The following is an 11,638-nucleotide window of genomic DNA, read 5'->3' on the forward strand; positions in this document are numbered from 1 at the left end:
ACGTAGATGTACTTCATATCATTCTCGCAATATATATTAATGTTGTTTACTTCACGCGGTTCGCATTGAATGAACCGCGTCTGACCGCATCGTATTTAATTTTGTCACGTTGGCAAAATTCCAGAGTTGATCCGAAGCAATGTTCAGTATCGACACGCAGCGTTTGAATAAAAAACAAAACGAATATTAGTTTTCATCTCCACTTTAGCCTTAGCGCGCGATACTCATCGGATATCTGTGTCTTTACAGATCTCATTGAGAGAAGCGGGAAATAATTTTACGCCCCTACTTATTCTCTTGTAGAGAGAACGCGATGATCGCGAATTGGTAGACGGGATTCGTGAGGGAGACGAGAATAAAATCGAGCGAGTGACCAGAGACTAGAGCCAGAGGGCCAGAGGGCGGCGTGAGGTAACATTCATTGCGCGCGCAGTCACAATCACAGTCAAAATTCACCCTTGGCTCGTGCTCGTGCTCGTGCCGTTGCCATTGCCGTTGCCGTTGTCGTTTGCTGCGAGAGCAACACCAGAGTGCCGAAAGAGATATTAGTTATATCAGTTTCCTGGTGTGCGTCATCCGCGCTTCTCTCACCCGCGCTTTTCATTCGCTCGCTCGTCGATCGCCGTCCGCAGGGATTCACCGATTTTTACTCATCGCTTCCGCGAGAATCGCAAGAGAGAATCGCTGCATCTCTCTCTCTCTCTCTCTCTCTCTCTTTCTCTCTCTTCTTCTCGTCTTACGTATCAAGTTTCCTCGGCGACTGCCAACAGCGGATATCATCTTTTGCACGTATACCATGCAGGTCACTGAATCGCTGCATCTCTCTCTCTCTCTCTCTCTCTCTCTTTGTCTCTCTATCTCTTTCTCTCTCTTCTTCTCGTCTTACGTATCAAGTTTCCTCGGCGACTGCCAACAGCGGATATCATCTTTTGCACGTATACCATGCAGGTCACCGCAGTTTTTTAGCATTGGCCCAGAAGACGGAGAACGCGAGCATCGGTGAGTACACGTCGTACAACAATGTCATCAATCGCAACTCGCATTTCGAGGATAGAATATGTATATCGAGGTGATGTATCGCACGTTATGAGCTTTACGGAATCTTCCTGCGCCGCGGATCAATAACAGCCGTTGCGTATAGTAACACAACCAGCTGATCGCCTCTGTGATCTGCGATATTGAATATGTTATTTACGCTGTTCGTTCATACCTTTTTTGTACTCTTCAGATATATACATGGTAATAAAATACACGCAATGTCTTTTTTTTTTTTTATACGGGTAATAGCGAATAACGACTCGAAGCGAGAGTAAACACGAAAGTCGATTCTTTCTTCCAAATTTTTCGTTTCAAAACTCGACATTTTCGTAATAGAACAAATATTAGACTATATGTGTGTATACTCTTACAATTAGTTTTTGTACACGTATAAAAGATATATAATATATAATAGTCTTGCTTACGTACTTGGTGTATGCACAAAATGTATCATATATAGATTTTTTTTTTCTTTTATAAATATGCATTCATAACATCGTGCAAAATATCCGCAATGACAACGATATCGAAAGCGATAGAACTAGATTTTATAATCTATTATCTATTATACCGCGCGACACACAATATCCACAGATATAAAATTTAATATTTGGTGTTTTTCCTAAACAAGTTATCAAGCTATCGAGCGTGTTTTTATTTTCGAAATAAATGAACGTTCTAGTATCCGTTCTCCGATATGTGCTTGTCGTCTTATCTTTATATAGACCAAACTACAACTTGTCTATATAAAAATAATTAAATATTAATTAATTTAATTGAATTGTATAGGAAGAACTGACATTCTGCTTTCAAGCCACAAAATTGCATATATTTGTTGGTATAAAATTGATATTTTTAAAGCATTGTGAGATTAATAGCATCTATTCGGTGTTTTTTTTTTTTATTGTCAACTGTAAATTTTCAATAGATTAGAGACGTGTCAATTATTCTTTAAACTTTAAACCAAACAATTTTACAGGTATCAATGAGAATTATCTGATTTATTGATTGATACTGTGACTCGATCGCAATCTTGCTTTTGTGTATGAAATATATGGGAAAATTATATTTGAACGAGATTGTATTTTTATATTGACATTCTATATTTACCGTGATAACGCTAATGAATATGTCGAATATGAACCTTATTCGATAAACCAAGACTATTATATTCGCGTGAAATTTTGATTTCAATGTGATTTTGATGCGGAAGGATATTACGATAAAAGACATTTTCTCGAGTGAGAGATTATTTTTTCGCAGACGCGAATACACAGTGTGAATACTCGTATATCGAGTCTCGTATATCGATGCAACATCTCTTTCTCGTAATGTGTGTTTATCGCCAATCGTTATCGTCAATGCAAACACAATGCACTCGTCTCAATACCCTCCCATAAAGTTTAAGATTATTAAGGTTACAAGTGTCTGCGCGCACGCACATGTCTCACTTTCTAGTTTGTCTCTTTTCGAAAGCAAACAAAAGATATTAAAAAACTGTGACACATCTCTTTCTCGTAATGTGTGTTTATCGCCAATCGTTATCGTCAATGCAAACACACAATGCACTCGTCTCAATACCCTCCCATAAAGAGTTTAAGATTATTAAGGTTACAAGTGTCTGCGCGCACGCACATGTCTCACTTTCTAGTTTGTCTCTTTTCGAAAGCAAACAAAAGATATTAAAAAACTGTGACGTACCAATTTTATTTTATTTTGACTTTACTTAATTTATAGAGAATTTAAAGCTTAAAATAAAAATTTATGTCCACAAATATTTACTAGAGATCGCTCTCGATCAGAGCAGATTATATCATAGTTTTGATAATATTGTTTCAAATATTTTTTTTCGCGTCTCGTTTTTTACAAATGGTCCTTGAAAGCCGAGATCCGTAGAGGTATAGGTCTTCAAAATCAGTCACATATCTACTGAAAACTATAGAAAGACGGTGACAAAAGATAAAGACAAGAATAAAATAAATTTAAAAATTTATTAGAAATGGAAAATGAAACTTAATATTATCAAAAAAGATACTTTATTATTATTGATAAAAAGATACCTTAATGTATATTTAGATTCAATTCGTCAAAGAAAGTCGCATGAATAGAAATTTTTGATACAAATTAATTTAGCATATAAATAGTAATGAATGTATAAAATATGAGCTTTTGATGATTAAATTAATTGGACCAAATTTATATCAGGTTTGATAAAGCGCGACACTTATCGCTGACTGACAATGAGAGTAAGCGGAAGGTTTAGGACAAGAGATTTGTGTCGATTTTCATAGCTTTTCTCTACACAGTATTATTGCCACTCTTTAGCGTAATATACCTCGAATAAACAATTTTGTTGTAAAATATTTTTTCTTGAAGTTTTCTTGAAGAATATTTTATTTTAGGATTTATAAATAACGCATTTTTCGCGCATTTTGTTTGCCGCTCATTGTCTCTGTCGATTCGTAAAACTATTTATGATTTATCAGTATGATTGAAATGATGTATATAATGTGTGACGGAGAAGTAGATATACTTATTGTTTACTTAGTTTCTTTAGTGATACACTAATTTTGATAACATTGCATCGAAAGAATTTCAAAAGTAAAGATTCGTGGATGCTGTGTCAATCTGACGCCTGACGCGCCTGACGCCTGACAGTCAGTAAAGCAGTACCCAGATAAGGGCACAATGAAGCAAAGTATACGTGCGGAAGATGAGTAATGTAATCGCATGTATATACGTGTGTAGATTCCTTTATTATAATCTAGGCACTGTGCGTTTAACACGTAGTTGATCAACGCATCTTTCACCCGTCTTGTTTGCCACTCATTGTTTCTGTCGATTCGCAAAACTATTCGTGATTTATCAATATGATTGAAATGATGTATGACGCGTGACGGAGAAGTAGATACTTGCTTACTTGCCACTCTCCGGTTCGTTTGTCATCTGTGCAAGCGCTTTAATCGCACTTGCATAAAATCATCTTAATGACGAAAGCGGAAGATTTTGCGGTTGATTTATCGGTGGAAGATTACGAGACAAATCCGAGATACGCGCAAATCCGATCCTAGCGTTGAACAGAGATTAATTAGATAGTTTGGTCGGGGATTCCTTCGAAGGAAGGTACACTCATCTTGCTCTATCATATGCCGGTCCCGCGTGATAATTGTTCTGTTTATCTCTTTTGCCTCGCTAAATGTCCTACTCAGAAATCCACGTTTCTTTGGAAGTTTTCCCGGATTATATTGTCGTAAAAATTTCATAATCGTACGATTCGAATCGATATTATATTTAATTCATCTTTTAATTACATCGGGATCTCCCCGATACAATGAAAATGTAATCTTTATAGCATTGTTCTTTGTCTCTTGTTCAATTTTATTACATCTCACAATTCGGTGCATACAAAATACTTAATGGTAGAGATGGAAATAGTTTTCTATCGCCAAGTAAGATTCAGCATAATTGATCAGGCAAAAACTGCCTTTCTTTAATAGATTCATAGTCCGGCCTAATTAATTAGATAATTTGATGAAAAATATATAAAGATAAGATATATCGAGTTAATATCTATTAATTCTTATCTTTTGCACTATTCACTTTTATAATACGCCCTTTTTATATCGAAGATTCAATTTTGTGCTGCAAAATCTTTCTATTATACGATTAGCTATTTCGTTATCGTATAAAAAATGATATCTATTACATTGTAGAATTATAGGACAGGATGGGGGAAAATGATGATAGATAATTTACTTCGCAACCTAAACGCTATCGTCATTCGGAAAGTAATCTACAATCTGTCGTTCTTACGTAATACGATGACGAAAGTTTTCCAATTGCTTGTGGTTACAATTTTCAACTGTACAGAGACAAGAGATACAGTTTCAACTTACGTGCTAAATAATAGAAACCAGCGTATAATTATATATATATATATATGTGATTACTATATAAAATATAGAATAAGCAGTGTGCATAAAACAGGCGAGAAAAAAAACTCCAGTTTCTTATCGGTACGACTTGGGTGATAAGCTTCTATACATAAAAGCTATGTAGTTATTCGCCACGTTGCTAGACTGAAAAGCGCTATAAAGATTGCGCATTTTATATATATATATATATATAGAATCTTCCTGCGCCGCGGATCAATAACAGCCGTTGCGTATGGTAACACAACCAGCTGATCGCCTCTGTGATCTGCGATATTGAATATGTTATTTACGCTGTTCGTTCATACCTTTTTTGTACTCTTCAGATATATACATGGTAATAAAATACACGCAATGTCTTTTTTTTTTTTTTATACGGGTAATAGCGAATAACGACTCGAAGCGAGAGTAAACACGAAAGTCGATTCTTTCTTCCAAATTTTTCGTTTCAAAACTCGACATTTTCGTAATAGAACAAATATTAGACTATATGTGTGTATACTCTTACAATTAGTTTTTGTACACGTATAAAAGATATATAATATATAATAGTCTTGCTTACGTACTTGGTGTATGCACAAAATGTATCATATATAGATTTTTTTTTTCTTTTATAAATATGCATTCATAACATCGTGCAAAATATCCGCAATGACAACGATATCGAAAGCGATAGAACTAGATTTTATAATCTATTATCTATTATACCGCGCGACACACAATATCCACAGATATAAAATTTAATATTTGGTGTTTTTCCTAAACAAGTTATCAAGCTATCGAGCGTGTTTTTATTTTCGAAATAAATGAACGTTCTAGTATCCGTTCTCCGATATGTGCTTGTCGTCTTATCTTTATATAGACCAAACTACAACTTGTCTATATAAAAATAATTAAATATTAATTAATTTAATTGAATTGTATAGGAAGAACTGACATTCTGCTTTCAAGCCACAAAATTGCATATATTTGTTGGTATAAAATTGATATTTTTAAAGCATTGTGAGATTAATAGCATCTATTCGGTGTTTTTTTTTTTTTTTATTGTCAACTGTAAATTTTCAATAGATTAGAGACGTGTCAATTATTCTTTAAACTTTAAACCAAACAATTTTACAGGTATCAATGAGAATTATCTGATTTATTGATTGATACTGTGACTCGATCGCAATCTTGCTTTTGTGTATGAAATATATGGGAAAATTATATTTGAACGAGATTGTATTTTTATATTGACATTCTATATTTACCGTGATAACGCTAATGAATATGTCGAATATGAACCTTATTCGATAAACCAAGACTATTATATTCGCGTGAAATTTTGATTTCAATGTGATTTTGATGCGGAAGGATATTACGATAAAAGACATTTTCTCGAGTGAGAGATTATTTTTTCGCAGACGCGAATACACAGTGTGAATACTCGTATATCGAGTCTCGTATATCGATGCAACATCTCTTTCTCGTAATGTGTGTTTATCGCCAATCGTTATCGTCAATGCAAACACAATGCACTCGTCTCAATACCCTCCCATAAAGAGTTTAAGATTATTAAGGTTACAAGTGTCTGCGCGCACGCACATGTCTCACTTTCTAGTTTGTCTCTTTTCGAAAGCAAACAAAAGATATTAAAAAACTGTGACGTACCAATTTTATTTTATTTTGACTTTACTTAATTTATAGAGAATTTAAAGCTTAAAATAAAAATTTATGTCCACAAATATTTACTAGAGATCGCTCTCGATCAGAGCAGATTATATCATAGTTTTGATAATATTGTTTCAAATATTTTTTTTCGCGTCTCGTTTTTTACAAATGGTCCTTGAAAGCCGAGATCCGTAGAGGTATAGGTCTTCAAAATCAGTCACATATCTACTGAAAACTATAGAAAGACGGTGACAAAAGATAAAGACAAGAATAAAATAAATTTAAAAATTTATTAGAAATGGAAAATGAAACTTAATATTATCAAAAAAGATACTTTATTATTATTGATAAAAAGATACCTTAATGTATATTTAGATTCAATTCGTCAAAGAAAGTCGCATGAATAGAAATTTTTGATACAAATTAATTTAGCATATAAATAGTAATGAATGTATAAAATATGAGCTTTTGATGATTAAATTAATTGGACCAAATTTATATCAGGTTTGATAAAGCGCGACACTTATCGCTGACTGACAATGAGAGTAAGCGGAAGGTTTAGGACAAGAGATTTGTGTCGATTTTCATAGCTTTTCTCTACACAGTATTATTGCCACTCTTTAGCGTAATATACCTCGAATAAACAATTTTGTTGTAAAATATTTTTTCTTGAAGTTTTCTTGAAGAATATTTTATTTTAGGATTTATAAATAACGCATTTTTCGCGCATTTTGTTTGCCGCTCATTGTCTCTGTCGATTCGTAAAACTATTTATGATTTATCAGTATGATTGAAATGATGTATATAATGTGTGACGGAGAAGTAGATATACTTATTGTTTACTTAGTTTCTTTAGTGATACACTAATTTTGATAACATTGCATCGAAAGAATTTCAAAAGTAAAGATTCGTGGATGCTGTGTCAATCTGACGCCTGACGCGCCTGACGGTTTACAGTCAGTAAAGCAGTACCCAGATAAGGGCACAATGAAGCAAAGTATACGTGCGGAAGATGAGTAATGTAATCGCATGTATATACGTGTGTAGATTCCTTTATTATAATCTAGGCACTGTGCGTTTAACACGTAGTTGATCAACGCATCTTTCACCCGTCTTGTTTGCCACTCATTGTTTCTGTCGATTCGCAAAACTATTCGTGATTTATCAATATGATTGAAATGATGTATGACGCGTGACGGAGAAGTAGATACTTGCTTACTTGCCACTCTCCGGTTCGTTTGTCATCTGTGCAAGCGCTTTAATCGCACTTGCATAAAATCATCTTAATGACGAAAGCGGAAGATTTTGCGGTTGATTTATCGGTGGAAGATTACGAGACAAATCCGAGATACGCGCAAATCCGATCCTAGCGTTGAACAGAGATTAATTAGATAGTTTGGTCGGGGATTCCTTCGAAGGAAGGTACACTCATCTTGCTCTATCATATGCCGGTCCCGCGTGATAATTGTTCTGTTTATCTCTTTTGCCTCGCTAAATGTCCTACTCAGAAATCCACGTTTCTTTGGAAGTTTTCCCGGATTATATTGTCGTAAAAATTTCATAATCGTACGATTCGAATCGATATTATATTTAATTCATCTTTTAATTACATCGGGATCTCCCCGATACAATGAAAATGTAATCTTTATAGCATTGTTCTTTGTCTCTTGTTCAATTTTATTACATCTCACAATTCGGTGCATACAAAATACTTAATGGTAGAGATGGAAATAGTTTTCTATCGCCAAGTAAAAGATTCAGCATAATTGATCAGGCAAAAACTGCCTTTCTTTAATAGATTCATAGTCCGGCCTAATTAATTAGATAATTTGATGAAAAATATATAAAGATAAGATATATCGAGTTAATATCTATTAATTCTTATCTTTTGCACTATTCACTTTTATAATACGCCCTTTTTATATCGAAGATTCAATTTTGTGCTGCAAAATCTTTCTATTATACGATTAGCTATTTCGTTATCGTATAAAAAATGATATCTATTACATTGTAGAATTATAGGACAGGATGGGGGAAAATGATGATAGATAATTTACTTCGCAACCTAAACGCTATCGTCATTCGGAAAGTAATCTACAATCTGTCGTTCTTACGTAATACGATGACGAAAGTTTTCCAATTGCTTGTGGTTACAATTTTCAACTGTACAGAGACAAGAGATACAGTTTCAACTTACGTGCTAAATAATAGAAACCAGCGTATAATTATATATATATATATATGTGATTACTATATAAAATATAGAATAAGCAGTGTGCATAAAACAGGCGAGAAAAAAAACTCCAGTTTCTTATCGGTACGACTTGGGTGATAAGCTTCTATACATAAAAGCTATGTAGTTATTCGCCACGTTGCTAGACTGAAAAGCGCTATAAAGATTGCGCATTTTATATATATATATATATATACACTTTTTGCTCAATGTATAAATCGGCTATGTATAACGATTACGCAAGTAACAATTTTACAACGAAAGTGTCATCTTGTATATCAATACAGTATCATGTAAGAATTGAAAAAAGGGCACTCTCCTTTCATTTAACGCTAGAAATTGTAACTTTGATCCTTACCACTATAGCTTATAAATCAAACATTATTTAAAAATAAATTTTTAAATAAAACTACTTAAACATGACAAATATAGGATTTATATTAATATACGTGAATTATTATCATCATTATTAAAATCAGTTCCTTGAGTCCTTCTATCGATTGTTTATTATCTTTGGAGCCTTTTGTTATATTAAATTATTATATTATCTTTTTTAATCATATATCGATATTAATCATTTATGCATTAGCAGGACAGAAATATAATTTACGTATATATATATGTATTTAAACCAAATTATACATAAATTATCAACAAAAAATGTATTGTGAGATTTAAGATCTTCTCGAAATAAAATTATATTGGTCGATAAAAGAAAATCGGCCAATCAACGATTAGAGGATGTTTAATTAAAAGTATTAAACGACAAACGTGGTCTCTCTTGATAACCGCAAGACTTTACATCGCGCGGCGTGAATCCTCGACAACGCGACGTCGCCGTCGCCGTCTTGGTGGTGGGCTGGTGGGTTTAAGATCTGAACACATAGTGACGTCATGACGAAACGCGTTCGAAGCCAATGGTCATATGTATCAACGAGAGCGAGTACCACAGCTATCAGTATTAGCCCGGTCATCTTCCAACGCCGATCGCACGCGCGGCAAATATCCCGTAACCGAGTGAGAGATACTACTTTGATATTCGCGAAAGACATTATGTTTAGCGGACACGTAACGATGGGATAAATTGATTCGCGACAATCATCTCTCACGAGCAGATTCGTGTCGTGGCGTGTCATTTATAATTGGACGCTCGTCCATATCTTTTTTTCTTTTTTCTTAACTTTGTGGCTAACGAAGAGAGGGAGAGTCGCGTCGAGTTGTCGCTGTCGTTATCGGTGACAATGCGTGACAACGCGTTACGTTTCGCTCGCAGACGATGAGATTTTGCGGGATCTGGAAACGGTTCGCTTCGCGAAAGCGGGTGTTCGACCTCGTGCAAAGGCCAAGCGGTAACGCGCGAACGAACCGCGTGCTCTCCCCCCTGTCTTCGATATTAGTACACGTCTGGGAACCGATTCGACGTTGCTGCTTTGGGTGAAGCGTCTTCGATAACGACCGATCCTCGTGTACCACCGTCCAACATGGTTCGTTGACTCCATCTTGCATTGTTTCGAGTGGGAAAAGCGCAAATCGAGAAAAACGAATCGCTAACTTCAACATTAATTCTCGGTTATTTGATATATTTTTACCGCGTATCGAAAGATATTTGTGTCGTGTGTGTTCAAGTTCAAGATCGCACGATCGCACATATGTATACGGATACTATATTTTAATTCGAATGAAGAGAATGAAATGCAGAGAAAAAATGCATAGAATTCCAATAATGTCAAGGGTTATCGTAAGCTTTAATATTTTGTTGACGATTTGTCGTGTGTCGTATAAAGTCCCCCTAATGTATTTCGCGATAAATATTTTGCGTTACTTTTATGGTACCGGACAAATCTCTTTAATTTCGAAACTGTGAAATCACGCATCGCGTATTAACAGCCTCCATTATTTTGTAAAACCACGTTATTCGTTATCGATATAACGTTGGAGATTCGTGACTAAAAATGTAATATAAACGGTTCAAACGTAGTCAAAGCGAGACGTAAAGTCAGTATAACATACGATACATTGTCCTCGATAAACGATAAACGATAACAGTGTCCAAGATAATATAGTACGAAGACGCATTTATAAATGCACGAGCACAGAATAAGATATTAATGCACTAACTGTACGTCACGTCGATTTTCCGACATTCGATATTTACATACGTACAAAGTTAGTTGCTAATACAAAAGAATTTTATTGACTGTCGTGTATTATTCGATCGATTTTCAAAGGACACGCGATAAGTTTCCAATAAGTACAAATTAATAGCACCCCGTTTTATATGCGCAATTTCTTTTCGCATATCTTTCTTGATGCGCGTCTTTTTTTCTTTTTTTTTTTTTTTCCCCTTCATTTCCGCATTACCTTGTCAAACAGGTTTCATTGCGGGGTTGCGTTCGCGTTATACTTTTTGGCATTTGAAATGATAGTAATATTAATCCCGAGCATGATATTTTACAATTATCCGAAAAAAGCTAGTTCCTATGAAGCATCATTATTAACGCGAGAACTATCGATGCTTCGCGTGAATAAGCGCTCATTATCATGGCACATGATCCCAAGTTTCTTCTCCTTCAGTGGCGATAACGATTAACGAAGATCCAATTTCCCGGTCAAACGTTATTCCGTTCCGTTGACGATAAACCAATGCCTTTTAACGCCTTTCAACGCCGTAACGCGATGATACATCTCTGAAAATTAATTAATTTCCACAGTTGTCTGACATTTGCACAATTGTATGCGCAATAGCGCAATTCGAGGAATTATTAGATATATATATATATATATA

This window comes from Formica exsecta, unplaced genomic scaffold (assembly GCF_003651465.1).
Source record: "Formica exsecta isolate Colony F162 unplaced genomic scaffold, ASM365146v1 scaffold368, whole genome shotgun sequence".
In the NCBI taxonomy this organism is placed as follows: domain Eukaryota; kingdom Metazoa; phylum Arthropoda; class Insecta; order Hymenoptera; family Formicidae; genus Formica; species Formica exsecta.